Source organism: Pteropus alecto, unplaced genomic scaffold, assembly GCF_000325575.1.
Source record: "Pteropus alecto unplaced genomic scaffold, ASM32557v1 scaffold7, whole genome shotgun sequence".
NCBI lineage: Eukaryota > Metazoa > Chordata > Mammalia > Chiroptera > Pteropodidae > Pteropus > Pteropus alecto.
The window spans coordinates 2,168,812-2,187,888 of record NW_006494614.1 but is presented as its reverse complement, the minus strand read 5'-3'; the positions used below and the strand labels follow the sequence as shown (position 1 = coordinate 2,187,888).

The window sequence follows — 19,077 nt, the reverse complement described above, 5'->3', positions numbered from 1 at the left end:
CTCTACTGACAACCTGGCTTTACTCTTCACAACTCAACTGCAACTGAAAGAGGCACCTACTGGGATTAATGGGATTGGAGCTATGTAGATATATCAGTTACTGTGAGCTGCATAAAGAATTACCCCAAAACTTGGCAGTTTAAAACGATAAACATTACTTTACAGTGTCTGTGGGTCAAGAACCCATGCAGCCTCAGCTAGGTGCCTTTGGGTCAGGGTGTCTCACAGGCTGCAGTCAAGATGTCATTATCTCAGGGCTTGACTCCAGGAGGATATGTTTCCAAACTCATTCCCACAGGCTGTTAACAGGCCCCAGGGCTTCGCTGGCTCTTGCCCAGAGAGATAAGCTCCTGGCCAAGTGGACCCCTCCATAGAGCAGCTCACAACAGAGGTAGCTGGCTTCCATTAGAGCATGTGAGCGAGAGCAGGAGAGAGAGAATGTCCAAGATGGAAGCCACTGTGTTTTTGTAACTTAATCTTAGAAGGAACATCCCCTTGCTTTTGCCATAATTTTGGCCTATACTCAAGGGAAGGGGTTTATTCAAAAGGATGACCACTGGGAGATGGGGATCACTGGCAGCTATCTTGGAGGCTGCCTACCGTAGGAGGAAAACATCAGAACTATATTCAAAGTGTCTGGAGGTTAAATATAATGATATCTGTAATTTACTTAATACTTCCACATCTCCTCCCAAAGAATAGTTGAAACAAATGGGACAAAATGTTAACAACTATTAAATTGAAGTGATTGTCATAAAGCTTTTCGTTGGACTACTATTTCACTTTTCTGTGTGCTTGAAAAAAATTTCATAATAAAAAAATCAAAACCACTTGATCTTATTCATTAATAAAAGGTCAAAGAAAAAATATATCAACTATGCTAGATCTTAAATTACAACATTTGGCAGACAATCCCCAATGTTCAAACAGAAAATGCTCAATGAGCCTCATCTAACAGGTGAATGAACTCAGCTATTTGGGAGCTTACTGGTATCTAGATGCCCTGACAGTCTCATCAGAATGGTTCTCTTGTGAGATGGTCTGAATTGTAAAATCAGTGAAGTCACACTAGACAATGAGCTCCACTTGAGCACTCATACTGTATCCCCCAGTACCCGGCCCATTGCCCAGCATACAGTAGATGCTCCGTAAACATACCTTGCCCTTAAATCTTTTAGACCAAAATTATCCCTCCCATAACTTGATGAGGATGTAGAACTCTGGGGATCATCCAAAAGGGCTTGTACAGGTACCTGACCTAACAGTTCACAAAGAACTGTTTTGCCATGCCCCATACCGCTATACCTCACTTTCTATGGAGGCAAGATGGCCTTCTCATTAAGCAGCACAACAAGTCAGGCCCTTAAGTTCTTATGAGAGAATATTTAAAGCTGGACCACTTGGTGTCTAACGCAAGAACTCTCTTTAACCAACAACAAGGAACATCTATACTTCTGGTAATAACCAAAGAATTAAATGTAAAATAGCTGATTCAGGACTTGCCAAAGCTTGTCCTCAACCCCTCCCTGCAGAATATAACTTACATTAGAAGGTGGCTCTAAGAGGTGCCTGTGCTATGGTTGGGGTGCGAGTCATCATAACTTGTAGGATTTCTTAGCTCTACCCCATAACAAATTATATCAGCAAAGATATAGTAACTATGTTAAAGTGGTCCCAAAACAAATGCCTTTGGAACTGCAATTCAATGCTAACCCTTGAGCTTTCATTAAGAAAATTTTTCACAAGTGTTTATATTAAAAAATACTGTCCATAAGGAAGTCCAGTCTCCCTCATGTAACATCCATGGAAGAATCTCTTCCTAGAATTCAGGACTCCCACCCACACCCCCCCAAAAAAACAATTGGTCCCACTTGAAGATTCTGTGTGTTTCCTTTCCCAGAAACTAAACTCAAACCTGCCCCATACATTTCCCTTTCCGTCTTGGTATCCAAAAAACTCAAGTTAAATTGTGCCCAATTCCAGAAATAAACTCATTCCAAGAATATCTTTTTTTCTAATTGGTTTCTGAAACTTTTGTATTAATGTTGACTACATTATATTGACCTGCTTTACATGCAGATTGCCTCAAATTACTTTTCAAAGTTAGTATTTAATCAGCACATAGTTATTGAGTGTCTACTATTTACCAGGCTTTCTGTTAGGTACCAGGGTTAGAGGGAAGCCAGTCAGCCAATTCCCTCAAAACGACAATGTCTGCAGGTAAGGCTGGAGGAAAGGAAATGGGGGGTAGCACATGAAGAGCCCCAATAAGTACCATGCAGTACTTCTATGGAAGTATGCAGAAAAATGAAATAGGAGAGAAGAGAAACATTCAATGTAGGTAGCCCCATGGGGTCAGAGGAGGCTGGGGAGAACATTCGGAAAATTTTTAAGCAAGTAAAAATAAGTCTTTAGAATCTGTCAAGTTAAGCAAGGCAAGGGAAACAACTTATGCGAAGGCATGAAGCTGCAAAACAGCACAGTGGGCGTCAGGGATCCAAGGGTAACCTGGTATAGGAATCAAGGTGCCAACTGGGAAGAAGGAGGAAATGAGAATAGAGACGTGAGTAGAATTCAGACTGTGAGGAAAAGGAGTTTGGATTTTAGCCTAAAAGAATTGGGAGCCTACAGTTCTGATTTATATTTTAGATTAACCACTCTACTTAAAAAACTAAACTGGAGGTTGGGACGTCAGCTAAAAATCTGTGGCAAAATCCAAACAAGAGACATTGGGTGCCTCTACTATGGCTGTGGGGCAGAAAGGAGGCAGGGGATGAAGGTATTTAGGGGGTATCCTGGTGATGAATTATATCCATTCCTTCAGTAAGCAGGCACTTATTGAGCATCCAGCTCTAGAGACAGACTCCTGGGTCCAAGCCTAACCCCAGTCATGAGCCATGTGATCTCGGGTAAGTTAGTTACCTACTAGGTACTTCAGTTCTCTCATTTACAAACCAAGTATAATAATGCCAATGACGATGATAATACCTGCCTCATATGGCTTTGGTGAGAATTCATGAGAATAGTTTCTACTTCATTTAATTCTCCAATACCTTATGAAAATAAGTATTGTCATTACATAACCATGAAGATAGATAGATAGATATATACACACACATATATATACATATGTATATATCATGTAAATATATATCATAGGTATTTTATATTATATATTATACATACACATGTGATAATATTTTATTATATTGTACGTTATGTACAATATACATCCTATATATTATTATAAAAGTATGTATTATATTACCATATGAAGGTATTATATATTGTATTACTATTTGCAAAGGCACATTGGAAATGTTCCATAAATGTCAGCTTTTATCAATATTAATTTGATTATATGCAAGAAATAGCTCTGGGTGCTTGGGATACAGGGACTAACAGAACAGACAAGGTCTTGCTCTCATGGAGTTTACATGACATGGAGAGATGATCAATCAATCAATCAATCAATCAAAAAGAAAGTATTAGCTGGCGATAAGTGCTATGCAGAGAATTAAAGTAAGATGATGCAATAGAGGGTTACTGACAGCTACGTGAGATTGGGTGGAAAGGGAAGGCCTCTCTGTGGAGATGATATTTACAAAGAGATATGCATGTCGAGAAGGATCCAACGATGCAAACATCTTGAGAATAAGAATTTTAGGCAGTGGAAACAGCCAAGAAAATTGCCCTAAGGTCAGAGTAAGCTTGGTGGGTTTGTGGAACAGAGAGAAGACCTATGTGGTTGGCATATAGTGAGCAAAGGGTAAAGGTTAAGAAATGAGACTGGAAAGAAGGCAGGACCCAGGCAGTGTAGGGCTTTGAAAGCCAGGTGGAAGATAATGGAGAACGAGTGATCTGGAATGACTTTTTGACATCCAACTTGAATAACAAGGAATGAGGGTGCCATTCACTGGGAGAGGTCACAGTAGGGGATGCTGGTCTGGTGGGAGGGAGAGTTCTGTTTTGAGATGTGCTGAATTTGAGGTGGCTGTGGGACATCTAAGTGAAAATATAGAAAACAGCTGGATTCAGGAGATGAATAGAGGGTACGTTGTGGAATCCTGGGAACCATATTGAAGAAACCAGAAAAGGAGAAGCAGAGAAAAATGGTCAGAGATGGTTACTTGTACAATAAGTAAATTAAAGGCTAAAAAGTATTCAGCAATAACTTCTGGCTTCTATTAGACCACTTAGGTTCAAATCTAAGCTCCACCATTTACTAGCTGGGTGTCCATGGACAAGCTATTTTGGGGGGCTTAAATTTCCTCAGGGGGTACCTGGGAATCCATACAGTTGAAGAAGGGGAAGAGAAAGCCTGAATCCTTTGTTTTTCAACACACCTAAGAAACTTCATTTCTATTAACCTTACATTAGAGAAGAGAGACCCTTCAAAGTCATTCCCTCAGGAAGAAGTATCATACTTCCAAAGAGTCAAAATTAAAAAAAACTAAAATAAAGGGCTTTTAAATGGATCTGGTGGTGAGGCAGGATGTTATTTACCCCTTCACAAGCAATTTCTGGGCAGGGTGGGAGTGGGAACCGGGAGTCAGGATGTGGTGGCTCAAGGAGTAAATGGGAAGGAGTGAAGAGTATGACGTTGCTACAAATCAAATAGGCTGCTGTGTGAGGGGAAGGCAAGATATAGGACAGAATTTGAATTTTATTCTTATCGATAGGAAAGTTTTATATGGTCAGTAGAAGGAGCCTGTAAAGAAATAAGGATCGAAGAGAAAAAACAGAGTTTGAACTTAAACCCCTGAAGAGAGGAGTGGGTAGAGGGGTTGGGACTCAGCAGAGCGAAAAGGCTGACTGGGATGAACAAAGAACTGCTGGATGAGGAAGATGAAGGACTGGTCCTAGGGATGGGAGATACTGGAGAAGAGGGTAGCTTTCATGATGGATCTCAGGCTTGACCCAATGAGAGGAAAGTCAATATAAGAAAGGGCTAATAAAATGGTGGAGTGGGGGGAAGGTAAATAAAAAAGAAGCTTGAGGTCCGGAGGCAGTCAGGGATCAAGAGTGAGAGTGAGATAAGCTAAGAGGGATGTGCTGGCAGGCCAGGAGGTCCTGGTCAGCAGTTGGACAGCCCTAGGTGCTGAGTGGGGAGCTGGCCTATGGCAGCTCAATGGAAGGAGCAGAGGTCACTGAAGGGTTGAGATTCCAGGCTGTGAGGTGTTGGCCAAAAAGGTCCACACAAGCACAGTGGATGCCTACAGTGGGGTCAGAACTGAAGAAGGCCATGAGTCAGATAGTCCATCCAAATAAATCTTTAAGATTCCAAATGAGACCGTGAAAATATCTGCCTCGAATATCACTCAGCGACTATATCTGTGAGATATAAATAGATCAAGTTAGATTTTAAACAAAACCTCAAGATGTGCTAGAAAAATGGACAAAGGAGGAATGACTAATTCTCATAAGAAACATAATTAGGAAAAATTAGAAGAAAAAATGTTTCTTACAAGTGATTAAAGAATCGGAAAACAGAATAAGCTTAAGATAATAGTTTACAATGAATAAATTGATAAACTTTGTTTTAGTAGTAAGAACTGTTACTGGTAAGCCTTCAGTGAAACTGGTACCTCAATCTTTTATTGGTCACGTTGCCAATCTGTACTTCTCTTGGAAAACACCACGGCAATGCCCTAGAACAGACCTAATGGCATTCATAATCTTTCACCCAGTAATTTCACTCCTATGAGTCTATCTCAAGTAAATAATTCCTCAGAAGTAAAGCATGAAGATATTTAATTTTATCTATTAATAAAATAGGGCCAACTTTAAGGGAATTAATCTTTCCAACACAATAAAGTAGTATACAGCTATTAAAGGACATAACATTTTTAAATATGTCAAACAGAAATATGTTTAGAGTTTGCTTTAAAAAATGAAGAAAATACAGAGATGTGTATATCAGAAATGAAATTTCATTAAAAATACACATCTGGAAGATATAGGGAAATAGAATAGAGTTTGATGATAGAATAATGGAAGTCTTCTAAATACTTGTCATTTTTTTAAATGTTGCTTATAATCTTTTTAATACTAATTAAATAATTTAAATAAAAAAAATATGCTGTTGGGTTCACCAAGGATCAATCAACTGACTTCATGTATTAGGAATGATTTATCTATCATTCCTCCCTGAGTCAGGCAATCTACTCAATGCATTTTATCCAGGCAAATCAGCCAACAAAACACAAATAGGGAGGGCTTCCATACCTGGCAATACCGGGAAAGCACTGAACCGTATCATTCTGTATCAATCTAATGGATGTGTATTGATAAAGATTTAAAGACCTACTATCTACATGGTGCTATCTGTGAATATTTCTTTCTGTTATTCTAATCATTCAGGAATTAGAACCCTGAAAATTTAAACACAAAGTCAAAGTCACTATTCTCAAAGGAAGAATCATTTAGAATGCCCCCTGGATAGAGATCAGATCACTTCTGTCAGAATTATACCAACCAATTTGTGTTATTAAATAACCCACAAAGATTTCTAAGAACTCAGTACTGATTAGCATTTAATTTTATTCTGCTAAAAGGAATTTTTATTTTTGCAGGAATAATCAACATTTTTACCAAATGAGATAGTGAAAATAAAAATGGAAAAGAAACGAGCCACAACTCTGGCCCACAATTGCCAAGTCCCCATATGGCTGCAAACACTTAAATAAGAGCAAGGCCTGGCCCCACCAATCACTGGCTATTTAAGGAGATCTGGGCCCCCGGCCATCCATTCCTCCCCCAGGGAAGTCTGGGATGGAGAGGATGCTTGAAAAGAAGAGTTGATGCTTTCTGAATATCTGATCTAATGGTCCTCTCCATTAGTGAGCAGCAAGCAATTTCGAGTTATTGAATAATATGTAAAGGCCTTTCAGAGTAAATCACTTCCACTTCAGTCGGTGGGTACAGGACTCTAGTATGAACTTGTAAAAAGCTTAGGCTCTCACCAGAAACCAGTCAATAGAGGTAAAAATAGAATTTATGGTTTGTTAGTCAAATTATTACCACCCTTGCATGTAATTTTAATAAACCACAGATGCAAACATACAGAAGTGGCACTGGAGCAGAAGAAAAGCACTGTCATTAGCTGAGCAGCCTGAGACCCAGTCCCCAGCCTGTCTGACCCTCACTTGGCTTCCTCCACTGTAAAATAACTAGCTCTCAGGGGTGCTATAAGGCTACAACATCTCAAGACGCTGTTGAAAATAGCATCTAAAAATTATCCACACAAAATATCTGCAGTCTACATAACAGGTTTTTGACATCGAAAGCCGGAAGGATGGGGCAAAGCACCATGCAGACAGACCCAACCAGGGTCACCTTCTTGACAAAACTGTGAAGTAGGCCCGTTTGTTTTGAATTGTATCATCTCCCTTATAAAAGATCACAATTTTCTCCCTTTCATACCTTCCCAACCCAAGGCACAGTCTCTAGTGGTCCCTGCCATGGCCCTTCACCCACCGTCCTCACCCCCTGCCGTATATTAGATTACACACATATTCAAATTACATGCTGAATTTAAAAAATGCCTTTCCCCAGGCCCCGCCCCTGAGACTCTGAATTCTCTGGCTTGGTGCAGGGCCTGAGCAGCTGTGTTTGAAAGCCCCCAAGGAGTCTCTAATGAGCAATCAGGGCTGAGAACAGGTAATTCGGAAAGGGCTCAGAATCTGCATTAGGAAACCCTGCTTTGAGGTTCTGGCACAGTCCTCTTAGTGTCTATTATTTTCTTCTTTTATCTGGGGGTTCTATCCTTCTGGCTAGATTGACAGGCACAATTACTTCTATGCCTTTATTCTCCTCCTTGGCCCTCTGTTCGCGGTTACTCAACATATACTAAATGTGCTAAAGTGAGCACAGATATAATGTTTCTCATCCTTTTCTGCTGCCTAGTCCTGAAGGCTTTCCCCCTGTCATGTTCACTGGGAGGCATGGCGTGTGGCTGCTGTGTTCCCACTGGCTCCCAATCTAGGCCAGAAGGCCTAATGTGAACGCAGTGCTGTTTGCATGATATAATTAAACAGGGTAAGAAGAGCAGCTATTAAAATAGCCTATTCCGAAGCTCCCTTAAAAACAAAAACAAGTTTGCTAGTGTCCAAAGCCTTTGAGTAAAAAATCACTTTAAAAGAAGTAGAAGATTAGAACAGAGGTTTACTGGAAAACAACTATTGTTCAAAAAGTAGATTTAATAACAAGAGAGAGTAAACACAGACCATTTGAAGCACCATGCCTTCAGAAGACATGAGTAGCTGCCTAAACATAAAGCACAATCCAAGAGGTCAATCAAACACGAATGAAAGAATCTCTGCTTGGCCTCTGCCTTGTTTTATAACTCGGTAAACTGTCTTTCCTCCTCTCTAGAATGAATATAAAATCATGAAACCACCAGAACTGGAAGGGCCCCCAGAGACCATCTCTAGACAGACATCCCATCATCTGTAAAAAGACTCCTCAGCTATCCTGATGGCCATCATCAACCTCACCTTGGGGTAATTCCAAAGAAGGCTGCTCTGACCGCACCACAAGACAAGCCCTTCTGATTCTGCACAGGTCTATTTTAAAGTGCTGCCTTACCCTGAGCTGTAATCTGTTGTCTTTCTCCCACGTACACAACCCACTTTCCTCTCCTCCGCTCCTCTCCCCAAATACGTCCGTCATCTGCGGCAACACCAAAGTCACTGCCCACTTTCAATATCTGAAATAAACAGGTATATGATCTTCACTTATCCAGACTATCCATCCCCAAGGTCCTCGAATTCCTCACATAAAGTTATTTTGAGACAAACTACCTTCCTAATCTCTCTTCTCTGAATACGCCCTCGTTTGGCATATTCCTTTTAAAAGACAGATCCCAGAACGGATCGTGGCACTCTTTAGTTCAACAAATACTTGTTGGACGCCTCATGTGTGCCAGGCACCCAGTCAGGCCCTAGAGACAGAAATGAATCCACCAGGCCTGGCATAAAGTCCAGCTGAGGAGACAGGTGAACTAAGTCACTGAGAGAAGGTACAGGGAGTGCTCTGAGGAAGAAAGCACCAGGTACCCGGGCGCACGGAACAGGTTTGCCTGACACGTTCCGGCAAAGTTCCAGAAAGGTGTCTTTGAAGAAACAACTTTTAAGCTGAGACACTATGCTTTGTTCAAACAGGCTAGGTTTTTATGAGCTTTTTTGGCAGCCCGTCACTCTGGTGACATACAGAGATTGAAATCAACTAAAATCCTTAAGCCTTTTTTCACACGTCTCTCCCCACCCTGTATGTGTGCAATTCAATTTGGGACCTGAGTACAGAATGTGACACTTATCCCTACGAGGTTTCTTCTTGTTAAGGTTGAAAGCGTTCTATATCCTGATTTTCCTGTCCAATTTTTTAGCTATCTTTCGACCTGAAGTCATTCTAAAACCATTACCATGACTTTGAAGTTGTCAACAGGCCATCGAGAAAAGTCAAGAGCAGAGTCCCTGGAGAGCTCTCTTCAGGTTTTATCAATCCATTAATCGGCACAGTGAGGATGCAGTTACTTAACCAGCCACAAATCCACCACAATTAATCCAGTTTTTTCTTTGGTAGAGGAAGTTCTCTGTCAAATGAAATATGGCAGATTTCCAATATATTTCCAATATATCAACAGAGGAGCTGCTTTAGGTGAAGCAGGGGTGGAGAGTCGCTCTCCATTCCACCACAGCAAAAAACCTTGGTGGCACCATTCATATCCATGAAGCCCCCTCTTGAAAACTAATCATCTTGCCCACAAGAATATCATAAGAAGTGGCATCCAAAGGTTTGAGGAAATCAAGAGATAGTTTATCCAACTAGTAAGTCCAGCAAGTCAAGAAGACACAATGGTCATTTTTTGGTATGATTTATTCACAAGGAACCAACAACAGTCCTTCATGAAATCTAACCACCTATTTAAAAATTCATTCTACTATTTTATTTTCCTATCAGAATCTACTTCTCCCTTCCCTTTTAGAAAAAAGGACAGATATGGAAGCAACCTAAATGCCTATCAATAGATGCCTGGATAAAGATGTGGTACATACATGCAATGGAATGTTAGTCACAAAAAAGAGTAAAATCTTGCCATTTATAGCATGGATGGACTGAGAAGGTATTATGCTAAGTGAAATAAGTCAGAGAAAGACAAGTACCATATGATCTCACTTATATGTGGACTCAAGACCAAAACAGAAACAGATTAACAGATATACAGAACAAACTGATGGCTGCCAGATGGGACGGGGGTTGGGAGGCTGGGTGAAAAAGGTGAAGGGATTAAGAAATACAAATTGGTAGTTACAAAACAGTCATGGGGATGTAAAGTACTTCATAGGAAATACAATCGATAATATTGTAACAACTACATATAATTCCAAGTGAGTACTAGACTAATCCGGGGGATCATTCTGTAAATTGTATAAATGTCTAACCATTATGCTGTATACCTGAAACTAATATAAAATATTGAATGTCAACTGTAATTGAAAATTTCAAAAAAAGAAAGAAAGAAATAGGGCAATTTCCTATGTCCATCTTCTGACATTTTCCCTATTCTCCACATTTCTGAAAGATTATACAATTGGAGTTCCAAGATCATATGGGAAATGTTTCACATCCTAGGACATTGTTTGGGCCTAGAAACCTGAGTACTACTAGATTAAGCTTCTTGAAGGTAGAGATCATTCGTATTTATCTTTGTTTCCCAAGGGCCTAGCATAGCACTCGTGTATAACAAAGACGAAAATAAGTTTAATTAGGTTGCTAGTTAGTCTGTTAGTTGTTTAGAAATATTGAAGTCTTCACTAGAGACCTCGTCTAGTTTGTATTTCAATTCTTACTTATATAGGAGCAAATTATGAGTTGAGTGTCTGATTTTCTCCTTGTCACTTAACTTTGTACCCTTAAAAAAACCTTTAGCTGCCCCAACCTGTTTTACAAGCCACAAAGCAGAGTCCGCTGCACTCCAAACTCCCGACACCACAGCTCACCGCCTAGTCCTCTAGAGCATTCTTTGCAGTAATAATAATTTCTTTAGGTATGTCTGTGACCAAAGAGAACAGACGAAATGGCATCACTCATTCTCAAGAGTAATGCAGATTACTCACAAATGAGCCACAAGTTGGCACCTAAAGATATACTGACTTCTATGAGTTCTGCCACAGTTAAACTTTCAAGCCCTCCCCACTAAAAGCAGCTAAAGTTGACAGTATAAGAGGGGGAGATTAGGGCATCGAGTGCCTAAAGTAACTTGAGTATCCCTTCCCTTCTCAAACGAAAACAAGGGACTCCAGACAAAAAATCCATACTATTAATGACTATAAGATTCCAATGTTTCAGTATTATAATCCTCTTTACAGATAAATCTTTGTCGCAATTTTCTTAGGAAAAATCCTAACGATTGAATTATTTAAGAAATAAATGTGTAAAATGTTAGGATTCTCGAAACTGTGGAACTCAATTTCAGAAAGTATACACTAGTTTTCATTCCTACCAGCAGAGTATATCGGTGCCTCCTCCACTCTCCCACCAATGCTACACATTATTAAAAATAAAACATTCTGCCAATTTGATTGACAGAGTGGTGCCTCATTTTTTAACTTGCATTGCTCTGATTACTATGTCTTTTACCTAATTTTCCCCTTTAGAAATTCCTTTTTCTTCTTGATTTGTAGAAGCACTTTGTATATTTAGTAATATTAATTCTTCTGTCACATGTTGCAAACATTTTTCCAGCTTACCATTTCAATTTTAATTTTATTTACAGTGACTTTTGACATACAGGAGGTTTGTTTCATTTTTCTCACGTAACCTAGCAATTCAATTTTTCGTTTATAGTTTCTTCCTTTGGTGCCATATGTAAAAAACCTTTCCCAAGTTCAAGATTATATAGAAGTTTCCCATATTTTATCCTGAAACCTTTATGGTTTTATTTTTTTATACTTAAATGCTTAATTCATTTGCAATTTATACAGGTATATGACATAAAGTCAGGATTACATTTATTTTGTTCCAAATGATTAGCCAGCTGTCCAAACACCATTGACTGAATTAATGTCTTTTCTCCGCTGATTGGAAAGGCTGCCTTTATCACATCGTTTCCACTCACATGTCTGTCTTGCAGGGATATCAAACTGCATAACCACAACTGAAATTCATGATCTCCTCTACCTCTCAAGTGGTTTCCAACTCATGAATGACTACTTTGTTTACCGAGGTTTCATGTCAAGAACTTGGTTATTCTTTACCCCTACCCTCTCCTTCACCACCTCCCTCCCCAGACACACATATCAAATCATTAAATTTGAATCAATTCTGTCTCTAAAATATAGCTCTAATCTACTATTTTATGCCCGATTCTATCACCATGGCTGTAGTCCAAAGAACCATCTTATCTTTCTTAGACTGCAACAGCTTCCTCACTGGGCCCCCGAATCCACTCTTGGCCCCTCCAGCACATTCAACATAAACAAGGTCAGGCCCCTCCCTACTTTCAATCTCTGATGGCTTCCATTGCTCTTAGAACAAAGCTCAAAATAATTTAGGCCTGTGCGATCTAGCCCCTGCCTGCCTCCACCCTATGCCACACTTCAGCCTTCACACAATTTCCAAACACACTGACCGTCTTTTCATCGCCTGAAGGCTCCCAGTTGCTTTTCGTCTCGGAGCCTTCACATGAGGCATTCCTATGTTCCACATTAACTTCCCTGTCTCAATCCGTTCTTCCCCACACACACGACTGCCTCTCATTCCAGCTACTTCTTCAGAGACCACCTTACATGTCATCCCCTCAAAGAAGCTTTCAGCCACCACTCTAACCACGTTAGTTCCCCTGCAAAGATGCCCGTGCTGCACCTAGTACTTCTCCAAGGAGGCACTTCTCATTAGTGTTGCTATATGTTACAAAGGCTCACAATAATATCTCCCTCGGGTGGCAGCTCTAATAGCTCTGGGCTGTGCCCGACTTGTTCACCACTGTCTCTTCAGCCCCTCACAAAGAGCCTAGAACACCTTTGTGTGTTTGACCATACAGTCAGATTCACACAGTCCTCCATCAAAGGCACTGCCTTTCTGTCCGAATTCCAATTATTACAAGTATGCTCTCCCTCCTAAGTCTCTATTCCTAGCTGAAAAGAACATTCTTTGATAGAAAATTGCAGGTTCCACCTGGAGAACCCATCACTATTTCCGATTCCACTCCTTAAATACATTCACAAATTTCAATTTTTTTTGCTCGTAAAATACTTTCAGATCCACAGATCCTAGCATCCAGGATTGGCTGTCTCTTAAATGCGTTCCGATGTTCATTCAATCTTTCATTCACTCATCCAATAGATACTTATTTCATACCAATGGTGCATAGCTGAGCCTCATAACTAAAACCGTATTTTTAATATTTTCCCCCTATATATTATCTCTCCTAAACCAACTCTATTTACCAATCGTTCATTTGCTTTTCCCATCAGATAACTACTGTGTCACCAGAGTCTATAACAGTCCAATTAAAAGCAAAAGAAACATTAGATTTTTAGCAGTCTGTGCTATTTTTTCACAATCAGATACATGCACCACCTCCCTAAGAGTCTTTTGTAGCAGTCTGAACTATCACCAGCAGCCCCCATCCTGCTGCCTGTTACTCCAGCCTGAGCCCTAGGAGTCAGAAGAGATAAGATAACACTCAGGCCTAGCAGCAATTCCCCCAACCCACACAAGGGGTTGCCACATCAACTCTCCTTAATAACTCAGCTCTGGTCAAATTATTTGAAAGCTTCTTTCCAAATGCATCAAAATGCAATCTTGTATTGTGACTGAGAGAAGTCTGAACCACAAAACAAAGAGTATAAGCCCATCAAAAGGGTTTGGCAACAACTTAAGGCACACTGCTAAAAAAGGGCAGCTCCTGGGCTGTAGCAACCACACACTAGGTTTTTCTTACTAGAGCCCAGCTTCCTTCTTTAGAGTCCCAGGTCACTGAGACCAGCTCTCTCCTCCTGACATGCCAGAGTGTAAGCGGGTCTGCAAAGTGGCACCCTGCCTTTCAAAGATTTCTGGCCCAGACTTCCAGGCATAACTGCAGCCATATTCTCCACCTTTTCCTGAGTCCCCTAACTCTGCCACAGTCCATCTTCGTCCTGTGCCACAACATGACTTGTGCCCTCTAGTGAGCCTTCCCAGTCTGGAGGTGTGGAACCCCAAAGGCATTTTTGGTTAAGAGTGGGCTAGAGATTTTCTATTACTTAGCACAAAAGCTTATTTCAATCTTCTGTATATTATTTAAGAACTAAGTGATCAAATATCTATGTATTTGAAAAACAAAATTATCTTTTTAACTCAACAGCAAAACACAACCATTCTGGATAACTATACCACATTCTAACTATACGTGCTGATAAGGGTAATATGAAGCACGCATGGTAAGTGACTCGTGTTACTGCCTATCCAAAGGAAGCACTACTTTGCATCCCTTTAGTCTTTATTAAACTGTCAAGATCACACACTGATGTTTATTAAAATAACCAATAGATTTGACTCTTTGACATGTGCCAATCCAGTGTCAACAAGGCTTCTGAAAAATAAAGACTCCCCATTTTTATGTCTTAATAAAAGGCTTCAGACTAGGGGGAAAGAGCTTTACATTTTTTATTAGTCAAGTATAGTTGGCTGGCACTCAGCTTCTTTTTCTCACTTTCATTAACAAATTCCACTTTATATACTTGGCTCTTTTAATTGCCACTCCTAAACAGAGATCACTTCTCAAGTACTTATGCACTTCAGCCTGGAGTTTTAACACATCTCTCTGTTGGGGAGCCAGCCTCCAAAGGAAGAGTACAACTTCAACTTTCAAAGCCCAGGAAATCTAAATCAATGATAACACTCCATACGCAATTCTGTACTCAAACTCCAGAAGCAACATTATAAAACATATTTTAAAATTACTCTGAAAACTACATTTTAACTTGCCAATTAAATTTCTGGTAACTTTAGAAAATGTTCAATAGGAGTCATCTTGACATAACACAACTCTAAGTCACAATTCATGAGGAACTTCAGGGTAGTTTGGGGGCCAAAAATAACAGGGATCTGGAGTCAGACAGCCTGGATTTGATTCCTGCCACCAATTTTTAATGCTTGTAGACCATAAGCAAGTCACTAAACCTTTCTGTGCCTCAGTTTCCTCATCTAACAAATGGGTGGTGTTACTTTGATTTTGTACTGGATTCCGTCTTCTAGTCTTACATTAATCTCATATCTAATGGCCAAAGCTGGGGATCTCTGTGCTAAAATGGGACGCAACTATGTATTTCTTATCTTCATTCTCTCTTAATTCTCTTCTGCTTCAAGGTCATATCCATAGACTCAAGATTAATAATTAAAGAGAAATATAAAAGAGGCAGAGGACAAAGTGGAATTTTGGCTGATGGGTCTTATATCAGTTTTTATGGCATCAGTGTGATGCCAAGTACACAGAATTGCATGGTATAGAATACTTAAATAGAGGAAAATATTTGCAGTGTATGAGTGGGGAAAAGGCAGGTTGGAAAATTATGTTCATGTACAAATACATACATATGACGCATAAAAATATTGGAAAGATATATACCAAAATAGTAACTGTGGTGAGTAATAGGTTATAAGATTACAGTGACATTTTCCTTCTCTGTGCTTTTCTGAACCTTCCCAAATTTCTACAATGAACTGATAAATTTTAAAATCAGAAAAAAGGTTTCTTTCGCAGACATTTTTTTCCCCAGAGAACAATGCTCCCCATGCAGTTGTATTACATCTAAAATCTGTGAAAGTGATGTTAGCTAATACTTATTGGGCATTTATGATGTGCCAGTCGTTATACAAAGTATATTACATAAATTCTCATTTAGTCCTCATACTCTATAATGTAGGTATTGTTCCAACCCCATTTTTGCAGATGAAAAAAATTCAGATTATTCATGTGAAGTCAGAGAGCTGGTAACTGGTGGGGGGACCCAAGATATGAACCCAGGTGATGACTCCAGAACCCCCTCTCTCATGTGCTGGCCACAAGGCTTCCTGCCTCCATCCATGCTGCTTCCAAAAAACATAATCTTTTTTCTTTTTGTTCTTAATTTTTACATCTTCCATGCTCTTTTTGACTCTCGTCCTTTTGGGAGGGAGATGAAAATAGACAATGTGTGCACTTCTTGCATGAGGCAAAGATCAGGCATTCGCTATACATACAGTTACCTCTGCTTTAAACACACACAGCTTCCCAAAGAGAACATGGGAACATGCAGAACCAAAAAGGACTAGCACTGACCACTGGGCGACCCCCCGCCATTATGGGCTCTCACAGCACAGTGAACCTCTCCTTCCCGATGCTTGTCACAGCTGTATTTTACATTTGCTTGTTATCTGGTTACTTATTACATGTCTGGCACTATTCTGAGCACTTGAGATGTATTACTTTTCTTCTCATCATTATTGTCCCCACTTTACATACAAGGAAACTGAGGCCTAGAGAAGTTTAGAAACTTGTCCAAGGTCACAGAGCTAGTGAGTGATGAACCTGGGGTTTGACTCTGACCATAGAGTCATCGCTCTCGAATGAATGAATAAATGTATGAACAAAGGTACACTCTCTATTTTCTTTTTTTAAAAAAAAAAACTTATTAAAATTGTTTAATTTTATTTCTGTAGGTCTTGAATATTTCTCACAAATCATATTTCTAATATTTTTTTAATTTTTATTGCTATTGTGAATGGGATTTTTAAGTTATATTTCTAACTTGTTATTTAGAATGCTCTAGAAAACTGTAGATATTAACATGTTTATAACTCTTGTAAACTTCATTAACTATAATAACTTTAGTTGATTCACCATTATTTTAGCTACATAATCTCTTAATTTCTATAAAAAGTAATTTGTCTGCTCTTTCCAACATGGAGATATCATCTTTTTTTCATGTTTTCCAACTACATTATCAGGCCCTCCAAAAACTACATTAGATAATAGTGAGCAGGAATCCTTGTCCTGATTTTAGTGGAGATGTTCCTAGTGACAACATGAAGAGTGACGCTGACTATGGGCTTAATCCTTCCATCATGTTAAGGAACTAGTCTCCAAGTCCCTTTTTTGAAGAGTTTTTATTAGGAACAGATACTGAATTTCATCATCAAAAGCCTCTCTAGTGCTTAGATAATTATGATTTTCCTTGAGCTATTCATAACAAATACTATTAATATGTTTTAGATCATCGAATCATATTTCACATTCTGTTTCGACCTGCTCTGGTTGTAAAGATTTTTTTTTAATATACCAAAATTAAAATTAAGTAATTTTTTAAAATTTGAATTTGAATTTAACTATATTTTTTAAACTACATCCATAGTACATCAGTCTCTCTTTACCACCGACACCTCAGGCCTAATCCATCCTCTGTGACATTAAGAGAGCTACTTTCTAAATCACAAACATGGCTCTTCCTTATACTCAGAAATCTGCAAAGCCTCTATGTTTTCTGTACGATAAAGTACCTACCTCTTAGCACAAGCATCACCTCTTGTAATAGAGCCCCCACCTACCTTTTAATCTTCATTTCAACCATTTTGATTCCAAAATGCCCCTCACTCATGTCTCCTTTTCTCATGATTCTCCTGGAAGGTCCTTCCTTATTTTCTTCTTTAGGACAACTGCTCACTTTCTTGGGCCAACACGATGACCACCTCTTCTGTGTCTCCTCCCCGCCAGTCCTCCCCACCATTTCATCCCTGCTTCTGCTGTGTCCCCAGAGCACCAAGTATAGATCGCTGTCATGGGACCTGCTACAACCCTGCTTGTGCATAGTTACACTTTTAGAGCAGGGGCCAGCAAACTTCTGTGGAGTTATCAGATGGCAAACATTTTAGGATTTCCAGGCCACATTTGATCTCTGTTGCATTTTTGTCCTGACATTTTAATAATGTAAAAAAAAACATTCTGAGCTCATAGGCCATTAAAAACAACAACAACAACAACAAAAAACAACAACAACAAAATAGGCCACCAGCTATGGGCCATAATTTGCATACTCCTAGTTTATAATCTCATCTCTGCCACTGGACTATAAGCTACCTGAGAGTGGGGACGACCTCTAATTCCTCTTTATATTCCCCAGCTCCTGGCACATAGAGGTGTTCAAATCATTGACATCAATTGAACTGAAACATCAATAACTAATTTATCCTGATGAATCAAACACACTCATGGACAATTTCCCCAAAGCTTGAACAATCTCAACAAAAAGTCATTTTATATTTTGAGTCTCTTAGGCATCTGGGCATGAAAAGTAAGCCCTAAATATGGGTGAAAAGAGAAAATGATTTTTGCTTCACTGAGTAAGAAAAACTATAATGTTCAGCCAAAGAGCTCTCCCTCCACAAATGCAGATAAAGTGCTTCTATCAGAGAGTTTGACTACTCCCTGGGCCCCCATACAGAATATAACTTCAGCTTTCGAGTAGCCCACTCAGTTTCTCATTGCAAAAAATCATCTAGACTTGGAATACTGTTTTGAATACTTGTCAGGTATCCCGCCTAGCTATCAGCGATTCATTTACCACAACTTGGGAGAAAGCATTTTTCTAATGCATTACATGCCAGAGAAACACCAGCCATTATCATTATTATAGCTAGCACCCTGCTCCCTGGTTCTCCCAACCAGAAATGCTTCAGAAAGGTGATGATCACCCCTCTCTAGTTAAGGAGCCAACATTGTTAAATTGTGAGAGATGAGGAATGCATTACTGGCATAATCTCTGTCTTAACTTTGAGAGCTCAACACCTGCCTTGCCAGGGCTCCCAAGAGCATGAGCTGGTGAGGAAAGGGAGGAGCAAATAGAGCCATTGCTAAGAAGGCAATGACCCTCTGCACACCTGCTCTGTGAGGTCAAGTCCAGTCTAAGCTTCCAAAGGAATGAGCAAAACTGGAGACTAATTCCACTCACATCCACATTGGGCAGGTCCACCTGGACCCAGAGAAGCAAAGCACCAGAAGGTCCAGTCTTCAAGCCAGGCAGTGCTTCTGAATGTATGTCTGTTTAGAGCAGGAAT

General features: G+C 39.7%; 1 protein-coding gene across 4 annotated transcripts in view; it reads right to left on the bottom strand.

Moving 5' to 3' along the window:
- The window catches only part of FAXC (failed axon connections homolog), a 59,503-nt gene that overhangs the window by 14,770 nt on the left and 25,656 nt on the right, over positions 1-19,077 (bottom strand). The gene's annotated exons all lie outside the window — the stretch shown is intronic.